Source organism: Choloepus didactylus, chromosome 2, assembly GCF_015220235.1.
Source record: "Choloepus didactylus isolate mChoDid1 chromosome 2, mChoDid1.pri, whole genome shotgun sequence".
Classification (NCBI taxonomy): Eukaryota; Metazoa; Chordata; class Mammalia; order Pilosa; family Megalonychidae; genus Choloepus; species Choloepus didactylus.
Genome location: NC_051308.1, coordinates 95,505,958 through 95,519,465, shown reverse-complemented (window position 1 = coordinate 95,519,465; position 13,508 = coordinate 95,505,958). Strand labels below are relative to the sequence as shown.

The 13,508-nt window shown below is 40.8% G+C and overlaps 1 pseudogene; it reads left to right on the top strand.

Annotated features, from left to right (window-relative positions):
* The first annotated feature begins 293 nt into the window (after positions 1 to 293).
* On the top strand, positions 294 to 11,640 carry LOC119512324 (annotated as a pseudogene).
* Positions 11,641 to 13,508: the final 1,868 nt, after the last annotated feature.

Sequence of the window (13,508 nt, the reverse complement as noted above, 5' to 3'; positions counted from 1 at the left end):
TGAAGTGAAGGCTTTACTCCAATGCAGCTTTAGCTTCCTTGGAAGAACCAAGCACCGTACCAGCCACTGAGGAAAAGGTCTGATCTATTTCAGGCTCATGCATCAGTATTTTCAGCATAATTTATCTGGTCGGGGCTCCAGCCTCTCTCTGGTTCCTGGGAAGTGGATCTATGGAAAATGTGGGAAAAGCAGCAGCAGAGGCAGAGACTCTGGAGGGTCTCTCTCCTCCCCCACAGCCTGAAGTGGGGGATGCCAGGTGGCCCAGGTGGCTGGAAGGGGTTTGTTGCCTGAAAATGGGGCTTCTCTTCAGCAAGATATGGAGACGTCTCAATCACCAGGAGCACAAGGTTATCATTGTTGGACTGGATAATGCAGGGAAAACTACATCCTTTACCAATTTTCTGTGAATGAATCTATACATACATCCCCTATAATAGGAGGTAATATAGAAGAGATAGTCAGTAATAATACAAATTTTCTAATGTGGAATGATGGCGGCCAAGAATCTCTTCATTCTTCCTGGAACACTTATTATACTAACACTGAGTTTGTAATAGTTATTGAGGACAGTAGAGACAGCAAAAGGATTTCTGTAATGAGAGAACTGTATCAAATGTTAAAATGTTCTAAGATTAGTTGTGGTGATGAATGAACAACTGTGATGATACTGTGAGCCATTGATTGTATGCTTTGAATGGATTGTATGGCTTTTGAATACATCTTAATAAAATTGCATTTTAAAAAAAATATTAGCACTTGGGGACCTAAGAAAAGCTGGATTGCTGATTTTTGCTAATACCCAAGATGTCAAAGAATGTATGACTACAGCAGAAATCTCCCAATTTTTGAAACTAACTTCTATTGAAGATCACCAGTGGCATATCCAGGAATGCTATGCTCTTACAAGCGAGGGATTGTGCCATGAATGCAAATTGATGATGTCAGGGTGTGCCAGTTTGAATGTATTATGTCCCCCAAACGCCATTATCTTTGATGTAATTTTGTGTGGGCAGAGCTATCAGTGTTAGATTGAAATTCTTTGTGTGTTTCCATGGAGATGTGCCCCACCCAACTGTGGGTGATGACTCTGATTGGATAATTTCCATGGAGGTGTTGGCCCGCCCATTGGGTGTGTCTGAATTAAATTACTGGCACACTATATAAGATCAGACAGAAGGAGCAAGCTTGCTACAGCCAAGAGGGACACTTTGAAGAAAGCACAGGAGCTGCAGATGAGAGACAGTTTGAAAATGGCTGTTGAAAGCAGATTCTTGCTCTGGAGAAGCTGAGAGAGGACAAATATCCCAAGTGCAACTAAGAGTGACATTTTTGAGGAACTGCAGCCTAGAGAGGAACATCCTGGGAGAAAGCCATTTTGAAACCAGAACCTGGAGCAGACACCAGCCATGTGCCTTCCCAGCTAATAGAGGTTTTCCAGACACCATTGGCCATCCTCCAGTGAAAGTACCCGATAGCTGATGTGCTACCTTGGACACTTTATGGCCTTAAGACTGTAACTGTGTAACCAAATAAACCCCCTTTTATAAAAGCCAATCTGTCTCTGGAGTTTTGCATTCTGGCAGCATTAGCAAACTAGAACACAGGACTTGAGATTAGATGGTCTTTACTGACCTCTTCTCACAGACATTGTATAAAGGAAGTGCTGGACTTGCCTAAAATCTGCAAAAATTACTGGTTTAGATATATTTATAATAAACTGACATGAACTTCTTATATACGAAGAAAAATTGAGACCCCTTATTTGAAAACAAAAATAAAATCTCACCTTCCAATTTGCTTTCTCCTTAGTTCCTTCCAACGTGAGGTCTTAAAGCTGTGAATGAAATTTTTCTCATAAAGAACTCTCTCAGGCCATTGTGTAGCTTGTGGTAAGTATAAAGCAAGAGGAAAACATTGTTAACTTTAACAGCTTTGTTATCAGTATAAATGTCCCTAGTTGAACATTGTTCTCTTCTTGTTCTATTAAGTTGAAATACAAATCAGCACGGATACTCAGTTTCCAATATTTTAATGTGTAATGTTACAAAGACAACTATTCTGCATAAGGTTGTGTATGTATTGTCTATATACCTCAAGTTCTAGTTAATGACTTTGATTTACATTCTAAAGGAAAATGTATAACAAAATTAATTTGTCTTTAGTTGTAACCATATGAGATTGAGTACTGGCATTGGTGTTAAATGCCATTTTGAACTTTTCCCCTTAGGTTCTCTGTATTGTACTAACCAATCCCAAATCACTGAGCTAATCTTTAACAAAATGAAATAAAGGAAGAAAGGAAGGAAGGAAAGAAGGAAGGAAGGAAGGGAGGGAGGAAGGAGGGAGGGAAAAAATTTGACATTTTATACATATTTTTGTTGTTGATCAAATCACACAGAAACATGTACTGCGACTGAATGGAACAATATTAAATTCTTGGCTTAAGTATTATTAATGGGCAGAATTACACAGCAAATAATTATCAGATCATTCCCTATATAGGTCCATATGCCATCTATATTACTGAACAAATTGTTGATCCACTAAAAAAAGACATGGAAAAGCCTTAAATACATATTGCTAAGTGAAAGAAGTCAGCTTGAAAAGGCTATATGCTGTATGATTCCAGGTTTATGACATTGTGGAAAAGGCAAACCTATAGAGACAGTAAAAATATCAGCAGTTGCCATGAGGTGGGGAATGGGGTTGAGGGAAGGGATGAATAGGTGGAGCACAGGGCCTTTTTAGGGCAGTGAAAATATTCTGTTTGATACCTTGATAGTGATGCATAACATTACACTTTCATCAAAACCCAAAGAAGTGTAGAACACAAGAGTGAACCCTAAGGTAAACTATGGGGGGGGGTTAGTTATTAATAATGTCCATCAATTGCAACAGGTGTCTCACACTAATGCAAGATGCTAATAACAGAGGAAATTATGTGTGCCTGGAACAGGGGAGAGGGGACTGTGCTGGTTTGGATCTGTTATATACCCCAGAAAAGCTATGTTCTTTCATTCCAATCTTGTGGGGCCAGACCTATTTTTGGGTGGGACATTTTGATTAGATTATTTCCATGGAGATGTGATCCAGCCCATTCAAGGTGGGTCTTAATTAGTTTACTGGAGTCCTTAAGAGAGCTCAGAGAGAGAGAGAGAGCTCAGAGCTGACACTGACCCAAATGTTTGGAGATGCAGACAGAAAGACATTTGGAGATGCTAAGCTAAGAGATGAATCCCCAAGTTTGCCCCCAGAAGAAGCAAGGACGACCCACAGGAGCCAAGAGAAACTAAGACAGACACTTAGACAGAAATACCCTGGGAGAAACAAGCAGTGAACTGAGAGAAGCTAAGACAGACAGAAGCCCAGAGACGTTTTGGAGAAAGTCACTGAAACCAGAACCCAGGAGAAGGACCAGCAGACTTCAGCCATGTGCCTTCTCATGTGACAGAGGAACCCCAGATGCCATCAGCCTTTCTTCAGAGAAGGTATTGTCCTGTTGATGCCTTAATTTGGACATTTTCATGGCCTTAGAACTGTAAATTTGTGAACTAATAAACCCTCATTGTAGAAGGCAATCCATTTCTGGTATTTTGCATTTCTGCAGCTTTAGCAAACCAGAACAGGGACTAAAATGAGAACTCTCTGTACCTTCTCTCCAATTTTCCTATAAAGTTAAAACTTCTCTAAAAATAAAGATTATTAATAATAGTAATTCTAAATAAAAGACATGTTCTTCTCCCAAGCACCATCTAAATTAAAGATTTTGTTTTTTTGTTGATTAAAAAAAAAAATTAGTAGATTGGAATAAAGACTATTTTCTAAAATCCTGAAACCAGAACAAAACTGCAATATCAACAACCTCGCACCAAATCTGTGCCATGCGTCTGTGTCTCATTTTGTTTGAGTTCCTAATCAGATAGTAGTGACTTTCTCAGCAGGAGTTCTGATCATGCATAGAGGCAAACCTGAGACTGGGGCTCTGGGGGAAGCACCTGGCCTTAAGTAGAGGACTGGCATGAGCTATGGTGGATTCAGAGCCCTGGCCAGCAGGCTGATGTTCAAAGATAAAGAGGGGAACATCTGTAGAAGTCCAGGCTGCGGGGGAGGCTAGTGTAACTCTATGCAATGGCCAAGGGAAGGCCCAGGGACACCTCTGACTCACCAGGGTCTGGAGGTCAGGGAAGAGGTTTATGGAGACAACAGGGGTGCCCAGAGATCTTGGATGGTCCACTGGAACCCAGGGCTTAGAGCAAGACTTCATTAGCCAACAGTGTCTGAGACAGGAAGCAGAAGAAAACAGCTTGGGTTTGGGTTTAATAAAGATTTGTGTTGGTTCAGATGCCATGGAGGGGAAGGGGAAGTTGCGTGACCCACTAGTGCTGGGTCTATGGCCACAGTATGTCCAGTTAGGACTCATATCCCAGGCCATCTCACTTATCTGCTAATGTTTAAATTACCAAAGGAAGACAGACTTATTGGAAAAAAGAAATCCAACAGAAGTCTCTAAATCAAAAAATTACGAGTCCCTTCACCTTCCCCGCAATCCCATTCCACAAATGTAACCAATAAAATCAATTTGGTATGTATCTTTTCACATATTTTCTGTATATTTTAATGAAAATATAACTCTATACGTCATGTCCTGCAAGTCAGTATTCTCATTTAATGTACCAGTGACATCTTTCCATGTCAGTACATATAAAGCTAATTGATACTTTTTAATTAATACATTTATATTCTGAGATTCATTGATTTATATAACCATTTCCCCCAACTGATAAATATTTTGGGTTTTTTTGTGGTTTTTTGAATTCTACCAACACCAGCATTCTTCCTTGTCGCCATTTTGCATTAACTTGGCATGATCTCTCCAAGACAGACATGAAAGCATCTGATTTCCCACCCACCTTGGTTGAAAAATGATGATGGACCCAATTAATTAACATGGAATGCAATCCAAGTGGTGGGAGGGGAATGAGGGAAATAAGAAGGAAGAGCCAGTACAGGTGCTCTGGGTATTTTCATCATTTTCACTGACATTTATTGCCCAATGAAATGGCGTGGTACAGAATAAGGCACACAGGTTTGACGGGAACCAGGAGACCTGGGATTTGAGTTTCTTGCTACCACTGACTGATATCTCATTATCTGTTAAAGAGGACTGAATTAGGTCACCTCCATCCGTGGTTATTCCATGACTTTTTTTAATGCAAGTAGATTAAAATTTATAGGCCAGCCTCCACTCTGCCCCAGATTTTTTCTGTTCTGTGTACGTTGTGTGTCTATCAAAGAGAAAACGAGAAGAATGACAATAAAATAGGATTGACAATAGATGGGAACAAGGAAAACTACTTAACATCTTTCATATCCTAAACTTGAGACTCCAGTTCTTTTATATTATCAATATTTCTAATGCTCAGAGAAAATGGGTCAGCAGATAGCTCCTTTCATACTATAACTTGAGCCAATAAATAATATACATTATTGCTTTTGAAAAAATTTTGGCAGGACAGCTGACAGGCAGGTACTTTAATATTGGGGTATTGTCAGACTTGGAGATCTTGGCTCCATTTTTATGGGAACATACAGGATTTAAAAATTAGAAAAGAAGAATCTGTTTTTAAACACCACATTTAAAGCTTTTTGGTAGAAAAATAAGATTAATGAAGACGATCTATGTGAAAAAGAGATTATTACCTAATCCTTCTGAGTGTATATTCCAAATTAAGTTTCATTGGTACAAACACTTGAGATGTCATAGTAAACATCTTTTCAAATCTATTTCCCACAAAACTATTGTTCTTAACCAACAATTCTCTACTCTCCTTTGACTGCCATACTGAAGGATTGTATTTCTCTTTGGTTAAATTTTTTTCTGTTTAATAATGTATGAGATATAACAGGTCGAGAAACTTAGCGCCAGTGATGATATTGGTGAGAACATTGCAAGGAATTTATCATTGATTGGGTTTCCAGACCAGGTCACACGTTTCACTGAAGGACTAGCCTTAGCATAAATATATCTCAGAACCTTCAGTCTGTTTTCCCACCAAATTTCCCTCTTATGTTGCCATTTGCGACCCACTGCCCCCTCCCCCCCCCACACATTCACATCCTTTCTCTTCTTCCTTCCTTCTTTCAGTTGTTTTCTCCCCTTTTTTTTCATCATCTCCTCCATCCATCTCTTCATTCTGCTGAATTTGTGACTTTTAAGGGAGCACCTATCATATCACAAGCCCTTTGCAAGCAATGGGGGTGCCAAGGTGGATGAACCCCTTCCCTCCCCCACAAGCTCCTAACTATTCCCTGCATGTGTTCTCCTCCATTTTTATCTTGGCTTTTCTCTCCCCTTCCCTCTACCCTTTTGTCTAAGTTCACCAGCCTCCGATTCTCTTCTTCAAACCGTCTTCAAACCTGTTCTTAAATTGTTCATAAATTTGTAGCAGGCACCAATTTATTGTTGCCCTGTCTGTTAGTTTGCTATGACTCCTGTAAAAAATTATGACAAACTTAGTGGCTTAATACAACACAAAATTTATTGCCTTACAGAGCTACAGGTCCGAAGACTAACGTGGGTTTCACTGGGCTAAAACTGAGGTGTTGGCAGGGCTGTATTCTTTCTGAAATCTCTAGGGGAGTGTCAATTTCCTTGGTTTCTCCAGCTTCAAGAGACTTCCCAGATTCCTTGGCTCACAGCTCCCTTCCATCTTCAAAGTCAACAGTGGCAGGTTAAGTCACATCACATCGCTCTGACACTGACTCCTCTGCCTCCCTTTCACATTTAAGCACCCTTGTGATTGCATCAGGACCTCTCAGATAATCCAGGATAATTTCTCTATTTTAAGGTCAGTGGATTAGCAATCTTGTCATGTAATCCAACATATTCACAGGTTCCAGGGATTAGACTGTGGGCATGGGGAGGTGGCAGAATTATTCTGTCTACCACACTTCATTTTAGGTGTGTTTTCATTTGACAGGTTTCAAAGCGTCAAGCTAGTAGGATAAAGCTACCAGAATTTCTGATCTTGCACAAATGAAAGGGGAGGATGTTGGGGACATTAGAAGCTTCATTTGAAAGGGACATAAACTTTGCAGTCAGACAAGATAATTTAATCCTAGCAAAAGGTCTGGTTCACAACATCTTTTCAATATATATTAGTTTCCTTTTTCTATTCATCTACCTACACATCATGTAGGTAGACCACTAGTTTAGTTGACAACTACTTGCATAAATACCTAACCAAGCAACCAACTAATATGTTGCCTTATGTAAGTAAGGCACTGAGGGAGATTCTAGGATGGTGTACATCACTATGCCTCTCTTAAAAGAGGTTCTAACCTGGTTAGGAAATCTGTATGTAAACACATGAAAGATGAAATGACAATAGAAGATATTGGTTCTTCATCACTGAAGCCATAAGACTCACCCTAATTAGCTGCTCTAAGAGTGATGCTGATACTACTACTGGCATTTAGGAGGGACAGAGTTCTACAGGCTGGAGTGAAAGAAGACAGATAATTTCAAAGAAGGGAAAGGATTTGAACAGGACTTTGAAAGATGGGTTGGATTTAGACAACCTGTGAGGAGGGAGGGTTGTAGTTTATTCTGAGCAAGGCTTTGGATTCTTCCCCCAGTGACCTTCGATGACCTTGTGTACTCCTAGCAAAGTATTCAGCTCAAGACAGGGTAAATCAGCCACATGAATACCACCAGAAAACACTGCCACCCCCCATCCCTACCCCTTTTGGCAGCCTATCTCCTTGCAAGATTTCCTCTCTCCTCCTTCCCCTATCTCAACACAATACAAAATAGTCTTTTTTTTCTGGGATTATTTAAAAGCAGTTCCCCATAATTACAGTAAACTTATCTCCTTTGAAGTCAGCAAAATTACCCTTTTTCTTTATAGCTGCACCATAGCTACATGACAGACATTATTGGTAAGCTTTGAGCAATAGTGCAATGTTGTTTTTTAAAAAGTGACATCTGCTCAAATAGACTAATGTTCCTATTAGTCTGATTCATTTTTTGGGAACATGTCCACATGCCCATGCGAGTGAGTGGGGGTGACAGGGATGCAGGATAACAGAAGCATCTGGAAGAACATTTTTTTGTTTTTCAGATTAAAAATGCAATAATTTCATTTCCTTCAGAAGGCCAGTGGGCATTAGTTGTAGCAGTAGTCATGCCTAATGTTGTTGTCTGATAATGCCTGAAATGTACCACATTTCTGGATGGGGAAGTTGGTCATGCTTCTCAGATACATTTTGATTAACTTGGTGACTCTCATCCGTGTTTCCTTGTCCTCCACAACCTGGAGGTTCTTCAGTTAATCTCCCTCCAACTCTCCTCTACTCAAGTGAACATCTTCATCTGAGGCAATCTCTAAGATTCCTCCTGTATACTTTCCTGCATTTTGAATTTGTTTTCTCATCTGCCCATTTGCCTTCCTCTCCTTGGAATCAGTCCTCAAATAGCACAAGAAGTCAGAGGAGCATGTGGTTCTCTGTCAGAGTCCATTTACTCATCACTCAGTCCATTTTCTGAGTTCCTCCTATGGGCCAGGCCTTGGGGACACAAGGATGAGTAAGTCAGGACTCATCATAAGGGGCATGATCAAAGGAAGCCCCAGGGCGCCATAGGACTGACACCCAAAGTGGAGCGTGAAGGTGGGGTTTAGATAAGGCTTCTCTGAGGAAGAGACATCTCAGCAGGAGGCAAAATGTTCACTTCTGCTTAGGAACTTCAGACACCCTTCACTGGCTGCTTCATAATACCCTAACCCTCCTGTACGAAACTCCAGGACCTGCATAATCTGATCCCACCAGACTTTCTCCCTGCCATTCCTGCCAGGTTAGCCTGTTCCTTCGCTTCACCTTTACACCCACTTATCCTTGACTCTGTGTCTTTCCTTGTGTCTTCTATTTTAAATGAAACTTCCACTGCTACCTCCACCAACGACACCAGCAACAACTATTCTGACACTTCTTACCTTCAGGGACCAGCTCATTTCCCAGCTCTTTATGAAATTCCCTCTAACCAATCAAACATTAGATAGCTTCTCTGAACTCCCATATAACTTATTTAAAGAAAAAACACTTTGGTGTTTATTTTTACTAGTTGGTTAAGTGCTGTACTGGTTTGGATGTATTATGTCGCCCAAAATGCCATTATCTTTGATGCAATTGGCGGGGGGGGGGGGGGGCAGATGTGTTAGTGTTGATTAGATTGGAACTGTTGGTTCAGTGTTTCCAAGGAGATGTGACTCAATCAAAGGTGGGCGAGACATTTCTCTGGATTATTTCCATGGAGGTGTTGCCACACCATTCAGGGTGGGTCTTTACTGGATCACTGGAGTACTTTAAAAAGAGCAACACAGTCCCAGTCACAGAGCAACGGAGAGTGACATTTTGAAGAGGAGCTGCAGCTAAGAGAGGACAAAACACCTTAAGAGCAACATTTTGGAGAACACCATTTTGAAACTCAACCTTGGAGCAAGCAGACATCAGCCACATGCCTTTCCAGCTAACAGAGGTTTTCTGGACACCATTGGCCATCCTCCAGTGAAGGTACCCGATTGTTGATGCCTTACCTTGGACACTTTATGGCCTTAAGACTGTAAATGTGTAACCAAATAAACCCCCTTTATAAAAGCCAATCCATTTCTGGTGTTTTGCAGCATGGCAGAATTAGCAAACCGTAACAAGTTCCTTGGTTTTTTCCTCCCTAGGTTATAAGCAGGGGCACAGTTGTCCATATTCTCCATAACACGTGGTACATGCAATAGAAGGTACTCAACCACATCTCCCCTGCTCTGTTTTTCCCTCACTGCCTCCTGTTTTTCTCATGGACATTCTGAATGTTAATTAACAATATGGACACCAGAGGGGTTCGATTCAAGGACAGCTTTCAGAGACTGGAATGTCAGTGCACGGATGATCCCAGAGAGAATTAAAGATGGACCTTGAGCTTTACCAAGGGTTCAGTTAGAAAAGATGGATTAGGTGGAGGTGGTGAAAATAGCATGGTGAAGGAAGGTTCCATGGCTAGCTGTTGAAATTGTTCTTTTATTTGCTAGCATGTAGGACTTTCCAGTTTTTAGACTGTCTTTTTTGTGTTTTCTGTTAATTTCTGTATTAGTGGATTTCTTTCATTGTGATAGTAAAAGGAAAAAAAAAAACAAAAAAAAAACTCAGCATCTTCTCTCACCAAGCTTTAGACATCTATTTGCTAAAAGATATTGAGAGATACATGACGATGAAGACAGATAGAAAGATAGATAGATAGATGAATAGATGGATGGAGAGAGAAAGAGAGATTGTTGAGATCAATACATTTAGTATATGAATTTCTGGGAAAAATACAGAGCTTCGTTTTCAGGTAAACTAACTCTATCTTCCAGTAGCATTGAAATCCCTGGAAGGAGGAGATTGATTAAAATATCCCTTGAACCTGGTATTTTGTAATTTGGTGACATCATCTCGTTTCATTCAATATATTGAACCAAGAAGGAAAATTCATGGGGAAATTCTCCAGTATTGATTATTGACAAGAGTGGATCCATGACTGTGCCAAATGCTGTAGGGGAACAGTACGAGACACAGTCATAGCCTTCGGGACATTCCAATACAGCTGGGGAAATGGGGAACAACATGAACCAACTGGGGAACAACCTGAGAGTTTATAATCAAGGGCTGATGTTTTGGAGTTCAGGTTACACTTGCTGTAAGAGCTCAGAGAGCAGGGAGATGGGTGTGAGATGGAATGCCTGGGAAGGCTTCGTGAAGCTGCTGAACTTCTAGCTGGGCCCTGACGAATTAGGCAGTGTTCAGAATATAGGGCAGCAGGGAATGGTCTGTCACTCTTATCTTTATGCCCCATTCATCCAGAAGAGGGAGAAGTGCAGAAGTAGTTAAGAATGTAGGCTCTGGGTTTGGAGACATCCTGGTTAGAATCTTAGTTCCATACCTTAAAGGCTGAGGAAACTTGAGCAAGAGGTTTAAACTCTCTAGGTCTCAACTTCCCTATAAAATGGATTTAATATTACCTACCTTATCATGCTATTTAAGGATGAAATTAGAATATATGTAAAGTGTCTGGTATCTCTTGGAGATATTATTATTAATTAAAAATACTCCAGAATCCTTCCGGTTCTGCTGAATTTTCCCAGGCTAAAACCTGATAATTCATGGAGTTTAATCAGGGCAGGGGTCTTCTGCTTGAATATTTTCAGTGACCAGAGGTTCGCTACCCCCATGAGGCAAGCCAACAACCCCTTTTATGAATGAGCAGAACTATTTAAAAGCCCTTGCTTCTGTTAAGTCCTACTTTGCTTCTTTGCATCATCTTCCCACTGTTCTCTGTTCTCTGCTCTGAAACTAAGTAGAATAAGTCTGAATCCTCTTCTACATGAAAGTCTTTTACATATTAGAAGATGATGATCACTCCCCCTAGAAGTCTTCTCTTTTCTGGAAAAGCATACCCAATTCTTTAAACCATTTTCCACATGGCCAGGTCTGCAAACCCTCCTCTATTGCACTTGTCTCATCTCCTATAGAACTGCTGTCATTGATCAGCATCTCCCTTACCAAGTGCTACTCAGGCTGAACCTGGTTCCCCAGATAGGCTGTGACCTGTAAGGTCCAGTTAGTGGAAAAACAGACAACACATAGCACTACAAGAGACACAGGGATCAAGTCTAGTTAACATAAACAAGTATGGATCCCTTGAGTAGAAGATAAACACGATAATTTCAATGTATAAAAAGTGAGGTGCATGGAGCCAAAGTTCTCTACTTTTAAGACAATAAAATAAGAAATGTCACAATCTGGCCACACCTTTTGACTTCCCTCCTTCCCTCTTCCCCTCACTCCCCTTCCTTCACCATCTTTTCTACTCTCTCTTGCTCAAAACATGGGTGCATGAAGTAAGATGTAGCCCCATGACAGCGATTCAGGTAGTAGGAAAACTACAAAAGAAATCTGATTTATCACAAGTCGCCCCAGTGACTCTAAACATGTTAGTTATCTATTACTATATAACAAATTTCCAAGTTTAGCAGCTTAAAGCAATGACTTTTTTTATCACAAAGTGTCTGTGGGTCAGAAATCTGGATGTGGTTTCCCTTCATCTTCTAATTCAGAACCTCTCATAAGACTGCATTCAAAGTGTTATCTGGGGCTGCCGTCTCACCTGAAGGCTCAGTGAAGGGAGGATTGGCTTCCAAGCCAATCACGAGGGTCAGAACTCAGTTCCTTTCAGGTTGTTGCACTGAGGGCCTCTGTTCCTTGCTAGCTTTGCCTGGAGCTCCCTCACTTTCTTACCATATGGGCCTCTCTGTAGGACCACTTCCAACACAGCCACTGGCTTTCATCAGAACATGGAATTGAGAGAGTGAAAGATGGAGGGCAGGATGGAAGGCAGGGTCCAACCTAATCTTGAAAGTGACATTCCATCACTCTGCTCTATTCTCTTCATTAGAAGCAAGTCCCTTAGTCTAATCCCCACTGTAGGGGAGGAGATCACACAAGGTTGTGAATACCAGGAAGTAAGGGTCCTTAGGGGCTGTTTTAGGGGCTGCTACCACACTGGGCAAAACCAGACAGGCCGGGTCTTGGTGCTGTTATTTGTAAAGTGGTGATAAGCATTCCTCTTTTTCCTTTCTAACTCACAGACCACTGAGAGGATCAAATTAGATATGTATGTAAAAAATAATAGCTAAAAATTTGTAAAGCACAATGCAAGGTTAAGGTATTACTATTATCTTTCACTGATAAGGGGACTTTTGAAGCCCTTATCAACACTGACTTTATTTTTCCTCAGGCAAGTTGGTTCTTCAGCTGTTAAAATAGGAAAAACCTCTACATTGCAGGATGTTATGAAGATTAATAAAATATATCAGCATGCATAAATGTCTGGCTTGTGGTAGGCAGTTCTTGATGTTGCGGTGATAGTGGTAGTGGTGGAGTTACTTTTCGGACAGGGTTAGTCTTTTTCCTTGTTTTACTGTCCAGTGAACCAAAAAATGTTCATGTTTTAGGGTAGTGTGGAGGAAGAAAATTTGTCTTACAAAGCAAAGGCTGATCATGAAGGATAAAGCAAAATATCCTTCAGAGCTCTGCAACTTGCATCACAAAAATCAAAGAAGAGCTATAATACTGTAATGGGTTGATGATTCCTCATTTCCCGTGTTACTGCTTCTTGGCAGGATGACAATGGTTTGGCCCTGACACTCCCTTAGAGACTATGGAATCATTGTTCTCTAGTGGACAATGTTTACCAGAAATGAAAGCACTCACTGGCTGAGTGAGGTAGAGAAGGAGAGGGATGGGGTGACAGCTGTCCTCCTAGAACGTAATGACTTTCTGACCTTTAGAATTAAAAGGTTCTGCAGTTCAGTGCTTGCATGCTGAGCCACCAACACAGAGCAAGGGTTCTCAACCAGGGGTGATTTTGTCCCCAGTCACTTGGTAATGTCTGCATACATTTTTGGTTGCACTTCACTTCT